Consider the following 25,897-nt stretch of genomic DNA (forward strand, 5'->3'; position numbering starts at 1 on the left):
GGGATTTAATACATGCCATTAGGGTTTCTCAAAGTTGATTTTGAGTTCATTAAGAAAGATATGATCTTGACTTGACCTGGCTTCATCAGGCCAGCCCTTTAAACAAGAGTCTAGAGAACAGAGAGACTGGAAACAGAGTTATCTCTACTGCTGGCCTTGAAGAAGCAAGTTGCTATGAGTTCTACAGCTGCAAGGATATGAATTCCACCACCAACCACGTGAACTAAGAAGAGAACCTAATCTTTAGATGAGGCCATATCTCTGGTCAACATCTTAATAACAGGTACGTGAGACCTTGAGCAGAGGACTCAGCTAAGTGTGTCCAAACTGGTGGCCTATGACCCATAGAAACTGTGAGATAATAAATACATGTTTTATTAAGCTGCTAAGTGCATAGTGATTTGTTACACAACAATAGAAAATAAGCAGTTACATTTTTCAAATAGTGAAAAAATAAAGCATACAAAACTCACTTCATGTATACATATGCAAAACACAGGTCGAGGTTCACATGATTCCAATGCTTTCACCTGTAATAATATCCAATGTTAGTCAGAACACGTGAGAATTCTTCCTTGTACAGACTATCCCTCTCACTGCAAGATGTCTGGCATCTCTGGACCCTAACCACTAACTGCCTGTAGCATCCCACCAATCACTATGTCAAAAGAAAAAAAGATTCTAAAACATTTCAAATTCCCACTGTGGAGGCTCTATTTCGTTAGGTAAGACTCAATGGGAGACAAAGATATTGAAAAGTCTTTATTACTGGAGCCAAAGTTCTGATTCTAAGATTTAAGCAAAGTTCTTCAATTTGGGGATGAGGGGAGATTAATAACAACTTTCAGAAACTGATAAACAGCATGAGATCCATTTCCCTAGAGGGTAAAATGGACAGAAAAAAACAACATCAAAATTTAGGTAAAATTGTAGGGTGTAGTGGATTTCCTGAAGGACGTTATGGTTCCTTATGAATGCGTACTTCTTACTCTGAGGGTGACAACATCAGAGATGACTGAAGAAGGTAAGGCAATTTTTCCCAAATGGTAAGCAATTCGGGAAAGTTTTTTTTTTTTTTTTTTAAAGTGAAGGACTTTAGAGTTTGTGTTCTTCAAACACTGTCTTCTAGGTTATTAAATCAGCTAGCCAGACACCAGATAATAAGACATCCTCTTTCTTGTTCGTTTGTTGCCCAAGAATGATCTGAGAAACTGAGGAAGCTTGAGTAGATTCTTGAAGATAACAAAAGAGTAATTACAATCATCTCAGTTTTACCAAACATTTAATTAAAAACAGTTATAGAAAAACATGTGTTTCTTATCCTTCAGTTGTTTTATAATCAGCAAGGAAAATGAGAAAGTAGCAACTCAGAAAATTAAGAGAGCAAGGACATTTTAAAGAAAGTATTCTAAGGTGCAAAGGAAAATCTTGGGTGCATAAAATGGAAAACAAAGATAAAACAATAAAAATCAACATTATTAACATTTTTAGGGACTTTCTGTTTCCATGGTCTATGACTGTTTTGTTGAATGTATATCCCTAATTTTTTCCTCATTTAAATGATCTGATTTTGACTGCCATTATATTGTTTGACCTTTTTATAAATCAATGACATTTTCTGCCAGAAGTATTGCAATTTTTCCCCAAAAAACTACCAGTTGTGTTTACTTGGTTGATGATTCTTTTCACCAGACAGAAGTTTATTTTGTTTGGATGGATGGTTTGCTTTGGTTCTCATAGACACTTTCTCAATTCTGAGTTTAGGTCACTTGAGAAGTCCTTTCTTGGTCTAAAATAATAAATAAAGTTACTATTATTTTTTCCTAGAATTTATGTGGGGTTTTTTTTAATGTTTAAATATTTGGTGTAAGGAGCGAGATAAAGACCCAAGTTTACTTAATTTTGTTCTAAATATTTAGTCACTTTGTTATAAATTAAATCTTCGTGTGTTTGGGACTGTACCTAGATTGTGTTCTGTTGCTGTCTATTTATTCATAAGGACTAAAGAATTTTAATTTTTGTTGCTTTATTACATATATTTCCAGAAACACTAAGGCTAGTTCCTCATTATTAATTTTCTTTTTCAGGATTCCTCAGAATATTATTTTATGTTAATTCCTCCAGAGAGTTTTATATTATATTGTTAGTAGAAATAAAACAGATTCATTATTTTAGTGAATCTGTTATTTTAATAATTGATATCATATTGGATTTCCAGATCAATTTAGGTACGTTGATATCTTCACAATACTGATTCTTCCTTTCCAAGAATGTAGAGTATCTTTGTATTTTCTTCAGTCATCCTTTATGTTCCTCAGAAATGTTTTTACTCTTTCTTTATGTAGGTATTACACACCTTTTATGAAGTATATTTCTAGATATTTTGTGTGTGGAATTGGAATTGTGAAGAAAAAATTCTTTTCATTTATGTTTTCTAATAAGCTATTGTTTATATATGGAAAAAAATTTCCTTATTAAAATTTTTAAAAAGAGCTGTGACTCTGAATTTTCCCAGCATCTAATTTTTTTCTAACTTTTTTTTTTAAGTTTCAGGAGTACATATGCAGGTTGACTCTATAGATAAATTACATGTTGTGTAGGTTTGGTGTACATATTATTTTGTAAACCAGGTGATACTCATGGTATCCAACAGGTAGTGTTTTGATCCTAAACCTCCTCTCACCCTCCACACTCAAGTCTCTTTGTAGTCTCTAAGAACTTGTTTTATAAATCTAGGTGCTCCTGTATTGGGTGCATATATATTTAAGATAGTTAAATGTTGTTGAATTGGAATATTTACCATGATGTAATGCCCTTCTTTGTCTTTTTTTTATTGTTGTTGGTTTAAAGCCTGTTTTGTCTAAAATTAAAATAGCAACTCCTTGATTTTTGTTTTGTTTTGTTTTCCGTTTGCTTGTTAGATTTTTCTTCATTTCTTTACTTTGAACCTATGGGTGTCACTACATGTGAGATACGTGTCTTGAAGACTGCATGGCATGGGGTCATGTTTCTTTATCCAACTTGCCACTCTGTGCCATTTATTTGCAGCATTTAGCCCATTTACCTTCAAGGTTAATATTGATACTGCAGATTTGATTCTGTCATCATGATGTTACCTGGTTATTATGCAGACTTGATTGTGCAGTTGCTTTATAATGTCAACGGTATAGGTGCCTAATTGTGTTTTTGTGGAGACCAATAATGGTCTTTCATTTCCATGTTTAGCACTCCATTAAGGATCTCTTGTAAAATAGGTCTGGTGGTAACGAATTCCTTAGCATTTACTTGTCTGAAAAGAATTTTACTTCTCTTTCTCTTATAAAGCTTAGTTTGACTGGATATTAATTATTAGTTGGAGTTTCTTTTGTTTAAGCGTGCTAAATATAGGCTTTAATCTCTTTTGGCTTGTATGATTTATGCTAAAAGGTCCATTGTTAGTCTGATGGGCTTCCCTTTGTAGGTGACCTGCCCCTTCTCTCTAGCTGCCTTTAACACTTTCTTCTTTCATTTTGACCTTGGAGAATCTGATGACTGTGTGTCTTGAGGTTGGTCATCTTATATAGTATCTCACACGGGTGGGTTCTCTGCACTTCCTGTATTTGAATGTTGGCCTCGCTAGTGAGGTGGGGGAAATTTTCATTGATATCCTCAAATATGTTTTTCAAGTTGCTTGCTTTCTCTCCCTCTTTCAGGGATACCAGTGAGTCTTAGATTTGCTTTTCTACATAGTCTCATATTTCTCAGAGAGGTTGTTCATTCTTTTTTATTTTTTCTTTATTTTTGTCTGACTGATTTAGTTCAGAGAAGCAGGCTTTGAGCTCTGAGAATCGTTCCACAGCTTGGTGTGTTCTGCTGTTAATATTTGCAAATTGTATTATGAAATTCTTGTAGTGTGTTTCCAGCTCTATCACATCAGTTTGATTCTTTCTTAAAATTGCTATTTTGTCTTTCAGCTCCTATATCATTTTATTGTAGTCTTTAGATTCTTTGGATTGGGTTTCAACTTTCTCCTAAGTCTTAATGATCTCCATTCATATCCATATTCTGAATTCTGTCATTCCAGCCATTTTAGCTGGGTTAAGAACCACTGCTAGGAAACTAGTGTGGTAATTTGCACGAAAGAAGACACTCTAGCTTTTTGAGTTTCCAGAGTTCTTGCACTCATTCATTCTCGTCTGTGTAGGCTAATGGTCCTTCAACTGTGGAGTAATTTTTGTATGGTCTTTGTTGACTTTGCTTCTGGATGTTTTTAGAAGGACAAGGTTTTGTGCTGGAACTTTATTTGTAGCTGAATTCTTGTCCTTGGCTTCATGGGATAAGGGAATAATATTAGCAAAGTAATTTGGGGGCTGAGTTTTTGGCTGTGATCCAGTAAATGGTGCTTAGATGCACCAGCCAATAGGTAAGCTGCTGCTCAGCCACTCGGCTCCTCTGTATTTCCTCATGTTTGTAAGCCATGCTCCCTCTCAGTGCTCTGAGAGTGTGGCCTCCTCTCCCACTCTGCCGGCTGCAGATTTTGGCTTGGCATTCCTGGGCTACACATCACAGTCCTAAGGTAAGCTCAGGTTTTATGTTCCCTTCCTAGCTTACAGGCAGAGAAGAAGGAAACTTGGCAGTGTCAATGGCAGAGGGCCTTTCACTTATCTCCTGGTGTTCCACCCCAGAGAAATGCAGTGCCACCACCAATCAGATCAATCAGCCTTGGGTGGAGTGACTACACTGTGGCCCAAGCTATAGTACCCTGCCTGGTGACAAGCAGGGGAGGTGGGGGCTTACAGGGAAGACAGATTGGTCTCTTCTCCTTAGGATGGCTGTGGTGAGATGGAGGTGTGAGTAAAGCAATCAGAGTATTTGCTCCTTCCCCAGCCCAAGGGCAGCAAGGGCAGTACCAGCACAGTGGCAGTGGCAGTGGCAGTGGCAGACAGGCCTTCACTTGCCTCCGTGAGATCCACCCAAGAAACACAGAGCTGCTGTCAATGGGAATGTTCAGCTAGAGGCTGTGGAGTGGCTGCACTCCTGACCCAAGCTGGGGGCCCTGCCTGATGAAGAGTAGGGACTCAGAGACTCACAGGGAAGAGAGACTGAACCCCTCTGTGTATGGCGGCTGTGGCATGCTGGAGGCACAAGTAAAGATCTCAGGCTCTTTATTCTTTCCCCAGTTTAGGTCAGCAAGGGTAGAACTGCGGCAGTAGTAGTGACAGAGGGGCTATCAGTTGTCTCTGGAAGCTCTACTCCAAGGAAATACAGAGCCACTACCAGTGAGAATGCTCAGTCGGGGGTGAAGTGGCTGCTCTGCAGTTCTGATCTGGGGGCCCTATCTGGTGAAGAGTAGTGGGTGGGGGTTCACAGAGAAGAGGGCCTGGACTTCTCTCTGTATGGTGGCTGGGGTGTGCTGGAGGTAGCAGTGACAAGACCAAGCCCTTTGTTCTTTCCCCAGCCTGTGAGTGGTGAGGATGGTACCACTGCAGCTGCAATGGCTGAGGGGCTGTGGTTTGTCTCTGGGATTTCCTCCCCAAAGAAACACAGAACTGCCACCAACTCAAGTGTTCAGGATGGGATAGGGTGGTTGTGCTGAGGGCCTGCTCACTGAGGGGCAGGGACCTATGTGGAAAACAGTTTGACCACTTTTCTGTAAGGCAGCTGCTCTGTGCTGGGGGCCTGAATTAGTCCTTAATCACTTCAGTCCCTCCAGAGCCTGAGGGCAGTAGGGGCAGGAGATGCAGAGCAGCATAACTGACAGGTCTGCCCGCTCCCTCTGGGAGCTTCACCCCCGGAAAGTGCCAGGTTGCTACCAGCCAGTGAGCTCAGGCAGGGCTGACCTGGCCACGCTAGAGTCCTAGGCCCTTGTCCAGTGAGGTGCAGTGCAGGTGAGGCCTGCAGTCAATTCACTCCTCAGTCCTGTGGATTCAGCCCCTATCCTGGAAGTATGCAAGGGACTTTGGCCTCCCCCATTGCCGAAGCTGCAGGTGCTGGTGCCGAGTACCTAGGGATCCAAGGCCCCTGAGATTCCTCATGTGCCTGAGCAGCAGCTCTGCCCAGACTCTAAGTAGCTCTCTGTCAGTGTGGAGGCCCCAGTGGGTGACATCATGGGGGAATCTCCTGAGACTATGGTTACAAAGGTCTGTGGTGGAAGTTGTGTCCGGGGCAGGGAGGGGGGTCTCACTCACTCAGAGTTTCCCCACAGTGGGGAGTCTTCCCCTGACGCCATGCCAGTCCCAGTTGGGTGGCTGTCGTGACTCACTCTTCTTTGTTCTCCGTAGATTGCCTTACTTCCTTTAAGAATCCCAATGTGTCCACCTGGAACATCCAGTTGGGGAGCTAGCGTTTATGCACTACTCTCTCCTCTCCATGAGAGCAGTGCACACTAGCCACTTCTAGTCAGCTACCTTGGCCCCCTCTCCCCTAATTTTTTAAATTCATTCTTTTAGATTTTCTGGGTTAACAATCTAATCTTAGAATCTGGACTTCATGCATGTATATCTTACATCTTATACTCTTTTTTTCTTCTGCTTTTTTCTAATTGTATTGCCAAGTATCATTACACAAGTTAAAATATGCTCTTTAGTGAATGAACACTAAGCAAAATGTTAGCTTTCCTTTGAGGCAAAACTGTTCTTAGTATGTTAAAACCATGTCCATCCACTCTTATTATATTACATTTAAATTGGGTTGTCAATAAGCTAATATTTACTAATAAATGTTAAAAATGATACTTTTTACATCTACTGAAATGTTTCCTTTCGCTTCTGTTCTATTGATATGATATACTATAAGTTGTAAACACTTGCTGTGGAAACAGTTGTGTTTTAATAATATACATGTGAAGTTTAAATGAGAATATTTTAATTACTTGTCATTTAATAATCATTATGTTCTACCATAAAGCTAATTCATGAAAATGTCAGTTATAAAGTCGGCCAACACAGGCAGCTTCAGCATTGTGTACTCATCTGAGTGTAAGTTCAAACAGCCCAGAACCTTCCATGTCACTTTCAGCTACTTGTTTGTGTCTCCAATTCCTTGGCTGCATATTTCCTTGTCTCAATAGCGGATTGAAAAGAAATAATAATTAGTGAAGTGAAAATGAAAAAAAAAACTTTGAATTACTTCAATTATGTCATTCCATGTGAACACTTAGTATTTTTGTGTTTAAAAATTAAAACGCCAAAACTGATATTTGTTAGTACAAATGAAAAAAATTTTTACTGAATTTTAATGTCTTTCCACTTTATTCATTTTAATTGTTATGTGTTTGCTTTTTTAACAACTTTATTGAGGTACAATTTGCACAGCAAAAGAATCATCCATTTTAAGAATACAGTGATTTTTCACAAATTTAGAGTTGTGAAACCATCACCACAACCTAGTTTTAGAGCATTTCCACCAGCCCTAAAAGGTCTCTTGTGCCTTTCTTCAATCAATCTTCATTCCTACCCCCAACCAGGGGTAATCACTGATCTGCATTCCAACTCTACAGATTTGCCTTTTTTGGACTTTTCAAGTAAGGGGAATTATATACTATGTAATATTTTGCATCTGACTTCTTTCACTTAGCATGATGTTTTTGAGGTTTATCCATCATATGGATAAACTATGTCTTATTGCCAAATAATATTGCACATATAGATATACCACATTTGTTAATTCCTTTACCAATTGATGGGCATTAAACTGTTTTCACTTTTTGGCTATTAGTAAAAATGCTGCCATGAAGATTGGTGCACAAGTCTTTGAATGGACATATGTTTTCATCTATTCTTGCACAAATACCTCGTAGTGAAATTGCTGTGTCAGATGGTAAATTTATGGTTAACTTTTTAAGAAACTATCTTGTTTTTAAAATAATAAACAAATCATAATAATAAAATGTTACATCAGGGCTATGACCTAGTTGCCTAAATTTTAGCCTTTATAGATATTTTGCTTCTCTTATAATTCACTTATTAATTACCAATTATACAGATGACTTATTATATCAGACTGTAACCAAAAGTTCAGAGTTTCAACTGCTGTGTAGCTATCAAAATTATTGAATTAATTGTACTTTGTTCTTTTTATACCATTCTAATTACTTTGTTTATTTATTTTTCCTTCTATTTTTTCTTTTTTCATTCTTGTTTTATTTATTTTTGTTTTAATTGGTTTGTTTTAAATTTGTTTTATATTTCTGAGCTATATGATTATACATATAAAGCATAATTTAAAAATCTATCCATTACTATTATTTATTTCATTTTATGAAATTTACTAAAATAATTTTCTAGAATAGAGGGAAGATATTTAAAAATTATTTACTTCAGGTGTCAAATACATTAGGTATACCAATAAAATTTGATAACTAAAAGAGACCAACAGCCCTTTAAGTAATTATTTGGTGATCAAAAGTAATTTGTCTCAAGGTGCCTCTTCTACTCTGCACAGACATTGAGCACTGCCAATTTCTTTTAATAAAAAAAAAATAGAGAACTGTTAGGAGTCACACCAAACATTTTCATGGAGGAAAAAACAGCATATTATTTAAAAATGGGAGAAAAAAAATAGTGTGTGAGAAGAAATGTAAGATTAACTAGGATTTGGTAGAAGTCGCTGCCCAGTCACTAGGAGTGTGGTCAGGCAGCATATAGCTCCCCAAGTTGGTCCCAAATGACCATCTTCAACTGTAGAGATCTAGTTAAGATCACAGCCATGTGGGAGTGGTCACTGTGGTGACTGAGCAAGGCAGGAATATCAAGACCTGATTTTCAGCCCTGCAGAGGACAAAAACTCAACAATTTGAGCCCAAAATGGGACCCTGGCTCTGTATGTCAGTACTCATTCCAGAGCACCCTGCCATTTTGGTGCATCACAGCTGTACTTCCTTTGCCCCATCCCACCTCTGCCACCTTCCTTTCACAGTAATTGATCCAGAGACACCGGAATCTGAACTAAACAGGGTGTGTGAGTGTAAGTGGGAGCAGCACTACACAAAAATGACTGGACACTGCCTTGCTGTAGCAGTTAGCAGAAAATGGAGACATTTAGGTTAAATTCAAGGATGGTCATGTTGAAAGACCTAACATACAGTCTGATTTAATAGTAGAGATGAGTGATACTTTTTGCCGTAGTCTAGATCTCTCTGAATTTGATCTTTACAACAAGTATAGTTACTTTGTTTAACTGAAGAATCTTACAAAATCTCTGCTTTTTCAATAATTGTTAAAGTTTATTGCCTACTGCAGTGGGTCAGATGCAATCCTTGGTTACTGGACTTTCTCCGTTTTCTTTAGCCTCTGTTGGAAAGTTGGGAATTGTTCATAGGAAGTTTTTATGAGCCAGACCTGTAAATAACAATATCACTTCTATTCACATTATATTCCTAAGAAATCAATCACATGACCACAGGCAGAGGAAACAAAAATATAGGTTAGCTGAATATCTAAGAGGGAGATGAAGTGAGATTTGTGAGCAGCTGGCTAGTCTCTTTCAAGGATATCAAGCAAATAAAATCCTTGGACCATGCTGACAATTTTCCCCCAAAGCAGCAGATATCTTCTTTAGAAGAGCAGGAAGCAGGACAAGTAGTAAGCCAGCGAGATTTGGGACATTTGCTTTTGAAGGGTTCAAGGCACAAAACAAAACCCCAAAGAATCTCTTCTTTGAAAACATGAACAGCTGGCACAGGAAGATACTGTCACACTGGATCTGCTTACCTGCAGGGCAAGTTTGCCAAATAAGCCATGCAGGGATGAAGCTCTGATTTGGGTCTGGCTCACTCCACACTCCCATCAGGTTGTTGGGCTTCTGCGAAAGCACCTAATCTTCTCACCTGTGATCTTCAAAGAGGAAGCCTCATCGCTATTTAGACAGATGAATTAGGAAAAAAAAAAATCTATGAATCTTTTTTAAATGAAGAATTCAAGGCAAAAAAGAATAAAGTTTTAAAAGTAAGATTTACAAAAAAATTTTATTAAGCAAGAAGCACAGAAAGAATTACTTTTGAAAATGACTTACCAGAGAAAATATTTTAAAACATATTGTATTGGTTACTTATTGCTACTTAACAAATCACTCCAATAAGTGTAAACTTTTCTTACTGCTCATGCATCTTTGAATCTACTAGAATCTTATTGACATAGGCTGGGCTCAACTGGGAAGCTCTTTCTGTCACTGCATGTCTATTAATTACCTAGGGTGGCTCTGCTGACCAGCAGGCTACCCACGGTTTTATTATTTCCATGATCTGCCAGAAAGAAAAGAAAACAAGCAAGAACATGTGAGGTCTTCAAGGCTTGCACTTAGAATACAAACTGTGACTTTTGCTCATGTGTCATCAGCCAAAGCAAGTCACATAGCCAAGCCCAGAGACAAGATGAAATGAGTACATGCCATCTGTGATGACGAGGCCATAGCAAGGGAACAGATGCAAGAAGAGGTGAAGAAATGAGGAAAATAAAACAATAAACCACAATTTATTTTAACAAAATTTAAGTAACAACTTCAAAACAAAAGACAGACATGATAAAGAGATTGTCTTCTTTCTTTTTTCATCAGGGTACAACCAGATGTAGGTGTTTTACAATTTATATGTAACCTCTTTAAATCTTTGGACTCAGTTCAAAAATTCATTTCTATCAGTGTGTCTTTTCAGTGTGAGATCAGTAAGTTCAAAGTGATAAGAAAAAAGAAGAATGGGCAAACAGGAAAAAATTTAAAAGGAGCTGAACATGAAAAAATCCTATAATTATAAATTTTACAAAATCACTTTAAAATTAATTTTAACAATACAGAGAAAATCTATTAATATAGAAGATTGAGTCAGACATCTGGTGACCCACCTTGACACACTTTGCCAGGTTCTGGAAGAAAGAAAATAGAACAGCAACGCAGAAAGTATTAAATTGGAAGACAGCACACAGAGATCCAAATTTGATGAATAATTCTGAAAAACAGGACAGAAAATATACTGAAATAAAGTATTAATAGAAAAAAATTTGAATTGAATCTAAAGATTTAAAGAAGTTACATCTGAAGAGTAAAAATCAACCCAGATATACCCTGTTGAGAAGTGAAAGACAACCAGCCTAAAGGTGGGAAAAAATGAATGCAACCTAGCACGAGAGAACAATTACACTGAGGCAGGACCTCTTCTGCACCACACCAAATGCCAGAACATGGGGAAAACGGCTACAAATGCAACAGGGGAACAATTTTAAGCCAGATGCTCTATGTTCACCGAAGTTTTGTTTCATGTGTAACAGTAACTGAAAGAATATTATCTATTTATTTATCCTGGAAAAAAAATCAAGAAAGTATTCTATTAAGGTTTATTTGTACATATAAAAGGGGAAATTATGGCATAAGAACAGTAGAAGTGAATCTCAGAAAATATGTAAATATAGCATTGAGTATAAGAAATTGTTTAACAATATTGTATCGGAAAGTACATTTTAACACTATTTGAAAGAAAAGTAAATTAATCCTCACATAGTAATAAAATAATACTTTAAGAAGCTGGGTAAAAAATTGTAGATTGTATATTTTAAAAGAATATGACGGGAAAGAACAAAATAAGTTTATGACACAAAATTGTAACTCATGAATCTTCAAGCTGAATGATAATAAAATACAGGATCATGTAATCAAAAACTAATTTTTTCAAAAAAACAAAAACAACAGTAGAAGGATACTTTCATAGCTCTCTGTCCCTGTTATATCAAGCAAAAAAAAAAAAATGAAGAAAGATATGGGTAGTGAATCAGTTAGAATGCCTTGGCCAATAATAGAAAACAGAATTCAAAAGTTTAAAAATTGGGGAAAATATTTATTTCCTTTTTCCTTTTTTTATTTTTAATGTTTTTGGTCTTTAATAAGAGGAAGTTGGAAGAAAGGCTGTGCCTTTGTGATATCAGAAAAGACCTACATATCTTTAATCATCTGCTCTGTTATTTTCCCTATGACTAACTCCCTTCCTGGTTTTAAGATTGAAATCATACTCTTCATCCACACATGCAGACATGGCAATGTCCTGGGGAAGGAAATGGGTAATTAACTCCTTATTTCTCTCCCTGTGTGTCTCTGTCTCTCTCTCTCTCTCTCTCTGAAAGAAAAAATATTTTATACTCAATATCTCTCCAGCAGATTTCCCCTGGATTTATGTTGGTCACTCCATCAGCAGAAACAATTTACTATTAAACAATAATCAATTAGGTAAGCATTCTGCTAATGAAGATTGAAAAATAAGCTTAAGGAAAGCTAAAAACGAGTAAGTATGAAGTAAGAAAATATTAATTTTTGAAACAATAGAATTAATAAATAATTTTCATAGATATTTTGCTAGAAATTAAACCAATAACAGGCAAACTTTTAGTGTAATAAATAATGTATAAATATACAAAATTAGAAATAAAGGTGGAGATATTACCACGGTTTTAGAGCATTTTTTTAAAAAAAAAAAGACACTTAGCAAAATACATAAAATGAACATACAGGAAAAAAATACAGCTTTCTATTTTATTAACAACTGCCAGTCAAAAAGCACAAGGGCAAAATGTTCCAGAGCAACGAGAACTCTCAGAAACTTCAGTGAAAAGTGAAAAAGGATGCAGTCACTTTGGAAATCTGGGAATCTATACTGAAACTAAGCATATGCGTCCCTAGCAATTCCACTCCTATGTACATACCTGACAGAAATTTACACACCAACAAACATGAAAAAGTATGTTTATAGTAACATTATTTAAATAATCCCAAACTGAAAACAACTCAAATGCCACCTACTATAGAATACATAAATAAATTGTGTTTTATATATAAAATGGAATTCTACACAACAATGAATAAACTATAGCTAAACCCAACAATGAATCAAAAATACAATGTTGAACAAAATAATCTAGACACAGAAAAGTGAAGTTCCAAATAAGGCATAGCTAGTTTACAGTGGCAAACATCAGACTACTGGTTATCCCCAAGGGGATTAATGACAGCTGGAGGGCCTAGGAGAGGTATCTGGGGATACCAGTAATATTCTGTGTATTCATTACATGAGTATGTTTATTTCATAGAAATCAATTGAGCTGTACATTTATTATTTGGCACATTTCCCTACATATGTTATACTTCAATAAAAAGTTTACTTAAAATTTTTTTCCAACAGCTTGGTCTCAAAATCTTCCGCAACTTGCTAGGTATATTGCTCTGGGCAGGATATATAACATATCCAAGCCTCAATTTCCCCATCTATGTATCAGAAATAATAATTTTTCCCTCTTCATGCAGTTGTTGTGAGGGTTAGATAAAATTATTCATGCTTTGGGAGGCCCAGGCGGGTGGATTGCCTGAGGTCAGGAGTTCGAGACCAGCCTGGCCAACACGGTGAAACCCCATCTCTACTAAAAATACAAAAAAAGTAGCTGGGTGTGGTGGTGGGCGCCTGTAATCCCAGCTACTCAGGAGGCTGAGGCAGGAGAATCGCTTGAACCCAGGAGGTGGAGGTTGCAGTGAGCCAAATTGCACTGCAGCACACCAGCCTGGGCAACAGAATGAGACTCTGTCTCAAAAAAAAAAAAAAAAAAAAGACCTACATGACCTGAATAGATTCAAAAATGATATGTTTATAGGTAATATAAAATCATGCTTATAAATAGATTCAGGAACAGATAGGAAGGCTTAGGATTTTACAAATGTAAATACTTTCTGTTATTAAATAACACACTGAATATAATTTTAATAAAAATTCCAAGTGGTCTTTTCCTTGGACAGAAAACAAAACTATTCTCAAGTTCATTGAAATGACTGGTGATGACCAACCAATGGTTGAGAGTAAATGGTACTCAGGGCAAGAGTTGTATTTGTAATAATTTCCCTTTTGTGCAGTGCCTAGCCCAATTTCTCATAAGTAATTGTCCAAGAGAAAAAGAAAAAAGGACGTGAAGATATAGTTGTAACTTGTAAGATCACATGATTATTCCTCATGCCGGAGTTCAGATAAGCCAGAAACGATTTTGAGATAAGCATTTGAAAATCTGGCCTTCCAAAAATAAAGAACAGATTTTTACAAAATACAAGGGCTAAAAGGCCACTTGTGTATACTCCTAATATGTATAACTAACCATCATTAACAAGATTTTTATAATAATTTCTTATGTCGAGAAAATTTGTTTCCAAATGTAATAATAATTAATAATAATGAAAACTTAGAGCATCTTAAATGTTCAATTATAGGGGATTGACTGAAATGAATTTTGTAATCATTATAATTTACTATTATTAAATACATTGTTTAAGACTCAGCATTACTCACAAGTTTTAAATATTTAATGATATGAAAACTTTGCTGACACATTGCTAAATAAATAAAAGTAGGAAGCCCTATGTAAAAAAATATACATTGTGTAAATCTATGAAAAGATAGATAGAAGCCAAGAAAAGCTATAGCAAAATCCTTAAAAGTAATTATTTGTGTGTGGTGGAAGTCTAAGTACATTTTTATTTGTTCTTTTCTGTTTTCTGCATTGAGTATGTATTGCTTTATTAATTAGAAAATTGTGAAAATGCTCTTTTTCTAAAGAAAGAACAAAAATCTAGGAAAATCACAGAACAACATTAGATGCTAGTCAGATTTATGTTCACTGTGAAGTCTAGTCTTGCTCCTTTTTAGCATGCTTTATCTCGTCAAGTCCATTTAACTTGTAAGTTTTTGTAAATGGAAAGTGGCAATATTATTAAATTATTTCCTACCTAAGGATAGAATAAACAAGCAGAGTCATACATATTAAACTATCCAAAAGGAGGCCAAGTGAGTCAAAAGGGGTGTAAGATATTAGAACTGCAAGGAAAAATAGTTATAAAAACCTACCAAGGCTGGTTCTTGCCTGAATTAGGTGTTTTGCATGAGATAATACCTAAAACCAGTAGCAGAACTGCAATAAACCTCTCACAGCACTAGCAACAATGAACATTTAAATGTGTGATGTTTAAAAATAGTAATGCAATTACAACTTCTTTTTGAAAGTCATTTCCTTTTATTATTATTTACTTATTAATATGCACTCTGTCAACCATTCACTCAACAAGTCTTTACTAAGTGTTTAATATGTGTCCTGCTTTAGGTTGCATGTTGGGGCTGCAATAATGAGTGAGTCAGCATTCAAAAAACTCCCCAGTGGTTGTTCAGTGCAGTGATGGAGAACCACACGTTCCTGAATGTTCTCCTACATCCTAGTGTAAATCACAATTGCTTATGCCACAGCCCCATGGAACAACACAAAGAAAACAAGCAGACAGGTGGTAGGAGCCAGGTGGGGAGGGTAATTTTGTCCATCATCTGGCTTCCATTTAGGAAAAAATTTAAACATGGCATATTAACTTTAATCTTGACCTTCAAGATCTCCAAAATCTGGTTGTCTCATTTATTTGATATCTGCTATCCAATTCTTGTTTTCTGGGATAAGTGAGGTCCACACTAAGCCCTAAGACATGTCTTCAGTATGAAATTGGTGTTTACTAGTATTAACATTTTTATTCTAAAATCAAATATCAAAAATTCTTAACATCATTTCCTGCATTCTTTTTTCCATAATGCTTTACTAAGTCTTCAAAAGAATATTCTTTTTTGGCTTTTTTTTAAATTTAGGGAAGTTATGAGAGGACATTGTGTTTTCATTGTTAATTCTTATTTTGTAACTAGTAGGAAAATATATATTGTATTCAGCTGTAATCATTGTGAATTTACCCATTTCAAAAAGTCTTCACAGAATGAACTACTTAAAATTATGAAATTGTATTAATTAGCATAATAATATTCTACTAAATATATTTCTCTACCATCTCCTATGTGTCTCTCTCAACACACATGATTGCTACCACCAAAGTAATGTAAGGACAACAAAAAAAGTATTACTTGGCTTTCTAAAATGACTATAAATCTCACATTTCCTCAATATCTGCCATTCACTGGAGAATTTTAAGAATAAATACAATAGTGAATAGAAGTGGTGAGAAGAGACATCCTGATCTCTTTCTAATCCATGGGAAAAGAATTTTACTATTTCAATATTAAGCATGAAGTTAGCTTTATTTTTTTCACAGATGCCCTTTATTCAAGTGTAGGAAACTCTTTTAGCTCCTTTCCTTGTTTGCTGAGCATTTTCATAGTAAAATTTTCAAAGGTTTTTTCTGCTCATAGCGCATGGAACAGTGACAAGCCTTCCCTGCTAAAATCTGCTCATATTGCACATTCTTGAGCTAAATAAATGATTGTGTTTTAAGCTACTAGGATTAGAGTGGTTGATTATGCAGCAGAAGATAATTGGAAGGCTTGGGTACCTAAAAGTGGGTGCTATCATAATAAAAACCTAAAATAGGTATCCTTAGCTTTGGGATAAGCTGTGTGAAGATAGGAGCTTAGTGCAGTAGAAGCAAGTTTGGTATGTTGCAGCTACCAAATAAAGCTCAGTGTGGCTGTCGCAGAGTGAATGAGGGGAATGAAGTAGGAGACGGTGCTGGAGGGATAACCCAGTGCTAGATCAGGCACGGTATTTGAGGCAAAGTAGAGTTAGATTCTATTCTTCTCACAATAGAAAGCCATAGAAGGATTTCCCATTAAGATGAGAACTGATGTGATCTAACTGAAGTTTTGAAAAGACACTATTTAAAAAGCTGCTATGTAAATAACAAGCTATAAGAGTAGAAGAGGGGAGACTAATTAGAAGGCAGTTTTATGTAGTCCAGGTACGAGATGATCAAGTTTTGGACTAAAGTGTTTATGGCGGAGAATATGTGAACTGGTAAATTTCTTTCAGGGATGTTAATAAGCTTTCCTATGTTCCCTGGGTTACTCTTCTATTACTCAGGATTTTCTTTAGAAATGTTCAAATAAGTAACGCCTTTAAGACCTCAGTAATTGACAGTCATGCCTCCATTTTCTTTTCCTGACAGAAAGTTCATGACCAAATTTGTGGCTTAACCTGAGGAAGTTCCAGCATGTATATCTGTAATTACTTTTCCTATTTCTCTAATTTATTTCTTATTTCTGTAATTGTTTTTCAGGCCTGATTTCTTATTTTACTTTATACTGCCCGTATTTTTAAAGCTGCCTCAAGCTCTGTTTGGAGTAAGATAATATAAAAAATGTAGTGGCTCACGCCTGTAATCCCAGCACTTTGGGGGGCAGAGGCGGGTGGATCACGAGGTCAGGAGATCGAGACCATCCTGGCTAACACGATGAAACCCCGTCTCTACTAAAAATACAAAAAAATTAGCCGGGCGCGGTGGCGGGCACCTGTAGTCCCAGCTACTCGAGAGGCTGAGGCAGGAGAATGGCATGAACCCGGGAGGTGGAGCTTGCAGTGAGCCGAGATCGCGCCACTGCACTCCAGCCTGGGCGACACAACGAGACTCCGTCTCAAAAAAAAAAAAAAAAAAAAATGTATAAATACGGTGGCGGGCACCTGTAGTCCCAGCTACTCGGGAAGCTGAGACAGGAGAATGGCGTGAACCCGGGAGACGGAGCTTGCAGTGAGCCGAGATAGCGCCACTGCAGTCCGGCCTGGGCGAAAGAGCGAGACTCAGTCTCAAAAAAAAAAAAAAAAAACCTGTAAATATATCATGATAAAATCTCTCCATAAATTAAATATAGAAGGAATGTGCCTCAACACAATAAAGGCCATATGTAACAAACCCACAGTTAATATCATACTCAACAGTTAAAAGTTGAAAACTTTTCGTCTGAGATCAGGAACAAGACAATGCCACTTTTATTCAATATAATATTCTAAGTCCTAGCCAGAGCAATTAGGCAACAGAAGGAAATAAAAAACATCCAAACTGGTAAGAAATAAGTTAAATTGTTCCTGTTTGCACATGGCATGATCTTATACACAGAAAACCTATATATAGGTTTTCTATATATAAGAAAACCCTAAAGACTCCACCAAAAAACTGCTAGAATTAAAAAATGAATTCAGTAAACCTTTACTACTTATCAGAGAAATACAAATTAAAACCATAATGAGATATTACCTTACACTTGTTAGAATGGCTATTATCAAAAGGAGGAAAGATAACAAGAGTTGGTGAGGATGTGGGGAAAAGGAAATACTTTCACACTGTTGATAGGTATATGAATTAAGAAAGTCATTACATAAAACAGTATGGAGGTTCCTCAAAAAATTACTTGATCCAGCAATCTTATATACATATATATCCAAAGGAAATGAAATTAGTATTTCAAAGATATATCTACACTCCCATATTCACTGCAGCATTATCACAATAGCCAAGATATGGAATCAACCGAAGTGTCCATCAACAGATAATTAGATAAGGGAAATATAGTATATATACACAGTGGAATACCATTTAATCTAAAAAAAAAAAAAAAGAAGAAGAAGAAAATCCTGTCATTTCAACAACATGGGTGAACCTGGAAGACATTATGCCAAGTGAAATAAGCCAGGCACAGAAAGACAAATACACATGATCTCACTTATCTGTATGCTACGGTTTGAATATGTCCTTCAAAAGGCATGTGCTGGAAGCTTAATCCCCCAGTGCAACAATGTTTGGCAGTGGGGCCTAATAAGAAGTCTTTAGATAATGAAGGCTACATTCTCATGAATGGATTAAAACCAATTATAAAAGGGCTTGGGGCTGTAAATTTAATCTCTGGCTGTCTCTCTCTCACTCTCTTTGTCTTTCTTCCATGGATGATGCAGCAAGAAGTCCTTCACCAGATTCAGCCCCTCGATTCTGAACTTTCTAGCCTGCAGGATCATGAGCCAAATAAACTTCTCTTGTTTATAAATTTCCCAGTGTGCAGTATTCTATCATAGTAAGAAAATGTGGAATCAAACCAGGCCAAGTGCAGTGGCTCACACCTGTAATCTCAGCACTTTGGGAGGCCAAGACAGGAGGATGACTTGAACCTAGGAGATTGAGACCAGCCTGGGCAACATGGCAAAACCCCATCTGTATGAAAAAAAAAAAAATTTAAAGCCAAATGTGGTGGCATGCACCTGTAATCTCAGCTACTCGAAGGCTGAAAGGGAAGGATCACCTGAGGACAGGAGGTCAAGGCTGCAGTGAGCTTAGATCGCACCACTTGCTTCAGTCTCAGTGACAGAGTGAGACCCTGTCTCAAAATAGAATAAAATTAAATTAAAATTAAAAAGTGTATTTTGTAGGAAGAGAGTAGAATGGTGGTTACCAGAGTTTGGGGGAGGGGGGAGATGGGCAGATGCTAGTCAAAGAATACAAAGTTTGTTAGATAGGAGGAATAAGTTTAAGAGATACATCGTACAACATGATAACTGCAGTTAGTAACAATGCATTGTATTCTAAAGAATTGCTGAAAGATTTGGTGTTCTTATCACAAAAAATGACAATTATGTGCGGTAATGCACATGTTAATTAGCTCTAGCAGTCATTTCACAATGAATACATATTTCAAAACGTGGTACGCAATAAATATATACAATCTTTACTTTTCAATTAAAACTAGATTAATTAATTATTTAAAATATACAAATATAGGCCTGGTACAGAGGCTCATGCTCATAATCCCAGCACTTTGGGAGGCTGAGGCAGGCAGATCTCAGGAGTTTGAGACCAGCCTGGGCAACACGATAAAACCCTGTTTCTATTAAAAATAATAACAATAAAAGAAATATAAAAAAATGAAATATATGAATATATGTATCAAGTAACCTGAGTCTAGACACCAAGATTGTTTTAATCTTTGGAAAGGGCTGATGGAAGAGAGACTGGACTCAGCTTGGTGTGGGCTAACCTGGACACAATTATTTGCCACCTGTGGTTTTTATTAGACCAGCTAACTCAAAAACATCGTAGTCCTACTGCAAGGTTGCCTTATAAGAAGCAGAAAGGCACAGCATGTTTCCTTCAGTGGGATGAGGTTCCTACAACTATCCCAGATACATACCCTCAACCCAAAGGAAGGCCTATCGATATAAGAGAATGAAATTCCTGTTGTCAAAAATCCTGGAAAGATATCAATCTTATGACAGAAAATGAAGATCTAAGCAGCAAATCTTACACTGAAAAAGAACTTAAAATAGTTTGGCCTATAGACAGTTGAAATAGTCTCAGATATGGGAGGTGAGCAGCCCTTCTCACCTACCGTACAGGAGACAGTGTGGTAGCACTCCTGTATGGGAGACAGTGTCACAGGGAGACAGTGTGGTTAGCAAGACATGGTTCTGAGCCTGGCCAATAGCTGTGAGTAACGCTCTTGATGTAGCTTCTTTCCATTATTCCTTAACCTTCCATAAACCCTGTTAAAAATTACAACTGGTCTCAATGTGTGGGAAATTACAGAAAACGGTACTATCCCAAGGGATAGCAATGTTTCTTTCTCCAAGATCAAGGTGGTGATCACTCTGGTGACTAGTGATGCAAGACAGCTTTCCAAGAAAAATGCCAGATTCACAAGTGGGAATAGTCTTCTCCCTAAAACACAGCAAGGCAAGATGCAGAAGCAGAGCAGGCTGGGAGTTTGTTTTTGAGCACAGATTAAGGCACAACCTGAGGAATTCTCATATCTACCCAGGGAATGTTTTGTGGGTATTAACATCTGACAACAAAGCTGGTATGTATGTGAGTAATACTAACTCATATGAGACACAAAGAAGAAAGATAAGAGGGAAGGAGAGGAGGTGGCAAGGAGGAAGAAGAGGAGGGGAGAGAGAAAGAAAAGTGTCTATCTTTACCAACCTTCTCCACGCTTTGTAATCTTTCCTCTCGTTTGTGAATGTTTCTCTGTGTTTTCTTTCCTGTCTTCAAATGAATGCCAGCCTGGATATTTCAGAATGAAATATGACTTACTCTGCAGTCAGGTTTACCACCCTGCTCTTTCAATTTATAAGTGAGAAACACAGAACTATTTAGAATGGGATGACATGATCACTACACCCTAAGGTCATTATCCTTTTTTGAAGAGGCAGTTTTTGATATGAACAAGTTTGTAAAGCAAAACACAGATACTTTCATCTGCCAGATCCAATGTAGTAATTTAATAGCCATGATATTATTTAAATAAATAAAGTCTGTAGAAATACCATTATAAAGCCATTAGTTTCAGCATTTACGTAGAAAGTAACATTGACTTTGACAGAAACAATGATCTGGGATTTGTTTGAAAATTATTTTGTTCTCATTCCTGGGAAAAAGTTTTGCTCAGTGCCTATGATAAGCGATAAGAAAGGCATACAGAGCACTGATAATTTACTAGTTATTCCACAAGTGTACCGTGCTTATTTCTGTGTAGAGACGTATGGTTATATTTTTCCTTCTCTTCTGGACAGACCCTTTTCTTTAAAGGAAACCTCATGTCCCAGCACTTCCATGACTAGATTCTTTCTAAATACTTCAACCTTAGTTGAGCTTTTTCTGTTCTGAACACCATACAATACTTAGATCATACCATAGAGAATTTAATTATATACGCTTTCATGCTGTGTTTATTGTTCATATGAGTTTGTTATCACTTCCCTCACTGTTATTAAATGGCCTGTAATGGCAATGCTCAGTTCTTAACAAGTCTTCATTAACCTATGTGGAGCATAAGCTTATATGCTATTATGAAAATTAAGTGCTATTTTTAAATATGCATATATGTATGTATGTATATTTAATCTAGAATTCCAAGGCATCTATTTCATTGTTAAAATTTTTGAAAGGCTGCCATAGGCAACAACATAATCGGTCACTGGATCAGCACCACTTCCCAAAACAACAGTAGTGATAATAATGACAGCCACCATTTATTGAGAGCCCATTATGTTGCATACTGCTCTGGTGCCTCATACAGATTAGCTCATTCTGTTCTCACAACAACCCATGAGTTGGTTACTATTATTATTTTTGTTATTAGTCACATCTACTTGGAAATTCATATCATAACCGGGTAGGTTTTTAATTAATTTATAATGATAAGTAACTGCAACATGAACTGGAATACCTCAATGTCTATACAGCATCCTCTTTCTCTAGGCAGAGAGCAACATAACCTGACCTGACCTTCCTAAATGGAAAGCCAGAAAATGACAAGTGACTATCATCAAATCAAAACAAAGACAGTTCGAAAATCTAACACTAAATAGCAACAGGGAAGATGCTGTGAGATATCTAACTCACAGTAGAGAAAGTTTTGCCAATGAGAGTAGAATATTCAAAGTCCTTTTCTATATTCCCGTTTTATCTCCACATTAGGGGTATCTTTCCCATTCAATATTTATTATCAATCAATAATTTATGAGGAGTGGGTAATGAATAGAAAAAGAAAGATAAATGGCCCTATGTAATATTTAAAATAAAAAGTAACGCAAAGCAACATTTTTAAAATTGAAATAGCATTATAGAAAAAGATAGTATCAAGATGCTGATGCTAAACTGAATATGTTCAGAAAAAAAGTATAAAGAAGTATTACTAACCCTTTCTCACACGGCAGAGCACGGCATAGCATAGAGAAAAGCAAGCAAACAAGCACACAAACCACAAGGCGTGGCATATTAATTAAAAGCATGGAGCCTTAAAGCTAGGCTGCTTCGGTTCAAACTGCAGCTCCGTCACTGGCTAGCTACATGACCTGGTACAAGTTACTTAACTTCTCTGGGCCTCTGTTTCCTCATTTATAAAATGGCAATGATTATAGTGCCTCCTTTTTGCATTGCTATGGGAATTCAATGTATATGTTTTTAGAACAATACCTGGAACAGAGTAAGCTACCTATTATTTAAATTGTCTCACCTTTTTAAAATTTAGCCAGATTTTTATTTTTAAAAAATTTTATCATACCTATCAACCTCCTATTATGAAAATCACAAGGATTCTAGGCTTTTTAAGAATAATGTGTATTATGAGTTAGAGCCAAATTATTTCCCACAGAAGTACATTTCTCAACTTATGATAGAAACAAATAAGAGAGTGTAGTCTAACATAGGCACAGTCAGTTTACACATATCTTTTTTTCAGTAACTCCTCTAATAACAAACATGGATTTAACCTAGAGCAAGAAGCAACTAAGTCACTGTGGTGTCATGTGATGGTTCCCAAATGTGAAATCGTTAGGCTGATGCCAATCCAGAAGTTTTCCCCTGTGCATATACAAATAAGAATTATTTCTTATTTGGAATCTTAAGGACGATGTAATGAGTTTTCATAAGGCTAAACACATTCAATTATATTAGTATATAAACAAATTAAAAAATAAGTATATTCAGGGCCAGGCACAGTGGCTCCCGCCTGTAATCCCAGCACTTTGGAAGGCCGAGGCGGGTGGATCACCTGAGGTCAGAAGTTCGAGACCAGCCTGGCCAACTTGGTGAAACCCAGTCTCTACAAAAATCAGCCCTGTGTGGTGGCAGACACCTGTAGTCCCAGCTACTCAGGAGGCTGAGGCACAAGAATCACTTGAATCTGGGAGGTGGAGGTTGCAGTGAGCTGAGATCATACCACCGCACTCCAGCCAGGGCAACAAAGTGAGAGTCTCAAAACAAACAAACAAACAAAACTAATTATATTCATTTTATTCTGAGGTTATATGTGTTGCTTTTTAGAAATATCCCGACTCAGGCCTATAAATGATTCCAACATTGGAAATTATAAAGACCTTTGGAATAGAAAATTATGGGAACAAAACAAGGGGCAAGTACAATAGAAAGGGCATATGGTTTGGTCATCATACAAGGCTGGGTTCAAATCCCAACTCTATTTCTTACTTTTGGGATAATCTTGGATTAATAATTTAATAGCTTTGATCATTAATTTTATAAATCTAGCTTGTTAGTGACTACCTCAGAGTTTTTGTGAGGATTATGTGAAATTGCATTTTAAATGCACTTAACGTAAGTCTGTCATAGTATCCACTTCACCAACCAAGGCTATTATGTTCTAGTCTTGGTTGGGTGAAAGCAGTAGTAGCAAAGACAGTAGTGTAAACAGTCATGCTGTTTTTACTATTGTTGTGGGAAAAAGGCAAAACCTTTTTATTGCCAGTCACATGTAGAATTCCAGAAACAAAAACTGCATATAGCAAACTTTCTCAGTAATGCACTTCTCTTTGTCTGTTGGTGCTATGGCCAATCACTGCTGCACACAAGAATGCATCGTGACTTCTGATTAACTCTTTCCCAATCAATTGAACTCCTATCAGGAGATTAAGCTAACTCATATGTGATTAAGCTAAAACATATGTGAGGTTGATTTCTGCTCTCAGTGCAGTTTTAAACTGTTAAACCCATACCAGCTGTTTCTATAAACCAGCAATTCTAATCATCCAGTATTGCTCCTCAAGGAACGTTAGATTATAGAAGAAACGTGATCAACCAACACAAATTTTACATTTTCAGCAGATTTATTTCGATTTCTAATCCAAACTCAATCCCAGCTTCTTCCCTGACAAGGAAGGGAAGGAGATTTAAAGTAAAGAAAATTGAGCTTGGAGAGTTTAACAGATGAAGATTGTACGCTGACAACCCCAAACCATCTCCTTTGTTCTAGTTATATCCAATAAAACTCCGCAAAATGATTGCCCCATCATCTCTATCATTTAAACAATTTTTGAAACCATCTGCCCCTCAGTTCAAAACATAAACATGATGGAAAATCAAGAAAATACCTTACAACTTATAAATTCCTTGAGATGTGTTACAAAGAAAAAGTAATTTATTCGATTCTAGAGAGGAAAACGATAATGTATACTGTATTGTAAGACTTCCTCCAAACATAATAATCCTAAGACTTAGATAACACTTACTATATCAGAGCACTTGTTTTCAAGACCATCACATGTGTTAATGTATTTAAAATACACGATAGGGGCCAGGTGCGGTGGCTTACACCTGTAATCCCAGCACTTTGGGAGGCTGAGGCGGGTGGATCACCTGAGAACAAGAGTTTGAGACCAGCCTGGCCAACATGGTGAAACCCCATCTCTACTAAAAATACAAAAAAAAAATTAGCCAGGCATGGTGGCAGGCGCCTGTAATCCCAGCTACTGGGGAGGCTGAGGCAGGAGAATCACTTGAACCCAGGAGGCGAAGGTTGCAGTGAGCCGAGATCTTGACACTGTACTCCAGCCTGGGTGACAGGAGTGAAACTCTGTCTCAAAAAAAATAAAAATAAAAATAAAGTACACAATAAATCTAAGAAACAGGGGATATTACTATACCTACTTTTCAGGTGAGAAAACTGACTCACAGGAAGATAAGTATCTTGAGATGCTAAGTGTCAAAGCCAAGATTTAAATCCCAGTTTGTCTCCTTGACTGCTCACTGTTTACTTTATAATGATTTGAAAATAACAAAGTCAGGAATGCCATTCAGAGACGATTTTAATATAAAAGATATCCAAGTGTTTATAAATCTGATTTTTTTATATCAACAAGGTGGCTAAGACTATCACAGGATGATCAGTCACACCAACACATGTTGCAAATAAAACCACTCTTTAATAAAGTAATTTGAACCCATCTTCTTAAAATTTCAACTTTTCCTCTTATTCTTTCTTTTCCTTTCACTCTATTCTTTCTAGACTTTTACAAAGGGGTCTTCAAGGATTTGTTTCAAATCTCTTCTATGTTCCTACTCTTAATTATCTTCTTGGATTTGGTGATTTTCAATTTCTGTTGATGTAACTGTTGTGTTCTTTTCTTCTGAATATTTTATTAGTTGACTCATTTCAGTTTATTTCTTAGTTTTTTCTATGTTTTTTTTTTCAATTTTCTCCCTCTCACAAACTGCTTGGTTAACTTCCTTTTACTGATGAATATTAGAATATTTAAATGAGTAATCTGGGTCATCATTCCTGAAAATGCAGACATTAAAAGAGGAAAAGATACTCTATTTGCCACTTTCCTTCTTCACTCCAACCCCAGTTGCAGCCCTTACCCCAATTAAG

The 25,897-nt window shown here is 36.6% G+C and overlaps 1 long non-coding RNA gene across 1 annotated transcript in view; it reads right to left on the minus strand.

The window, feature by feature from the left end:
- Window positions 1-696: 696 nt before the first annotated feature.
- LOC105740004 overlaps window positions 697-25,897 on the minus strand; it is a 270,477-nt gene continuing 245,276 nt past the window's right edge. The window contains exons 5-6 of the long non-coding RNA XR_001116006.2: window positions 9,690-9,834; window positions 697-1,232 (exon numbers count right to left, since the gene is read on the minus strand). This is a non-coding gene — a long non-coding RNA (uncharacterized LOC105740004). The remainder of the gene's footprint in view (window positions 1,233-9,689; window positions 9,835-25,897) is intronic.

This window comes from Nomascus leucogenys, chromosome 7b (assembly GCF_006542625.1).
Source record: "Nomascus leucogenys isolate Asia chromosome 7b, Asia_NLE_v1, whole genome shotgun sequence".
Lineage (NCBI taxonomy): Eukaryota > Metazoa > Chordata > Mammalia > Primates > Hylobatidae > Nomascus > Nomascus leucogenys.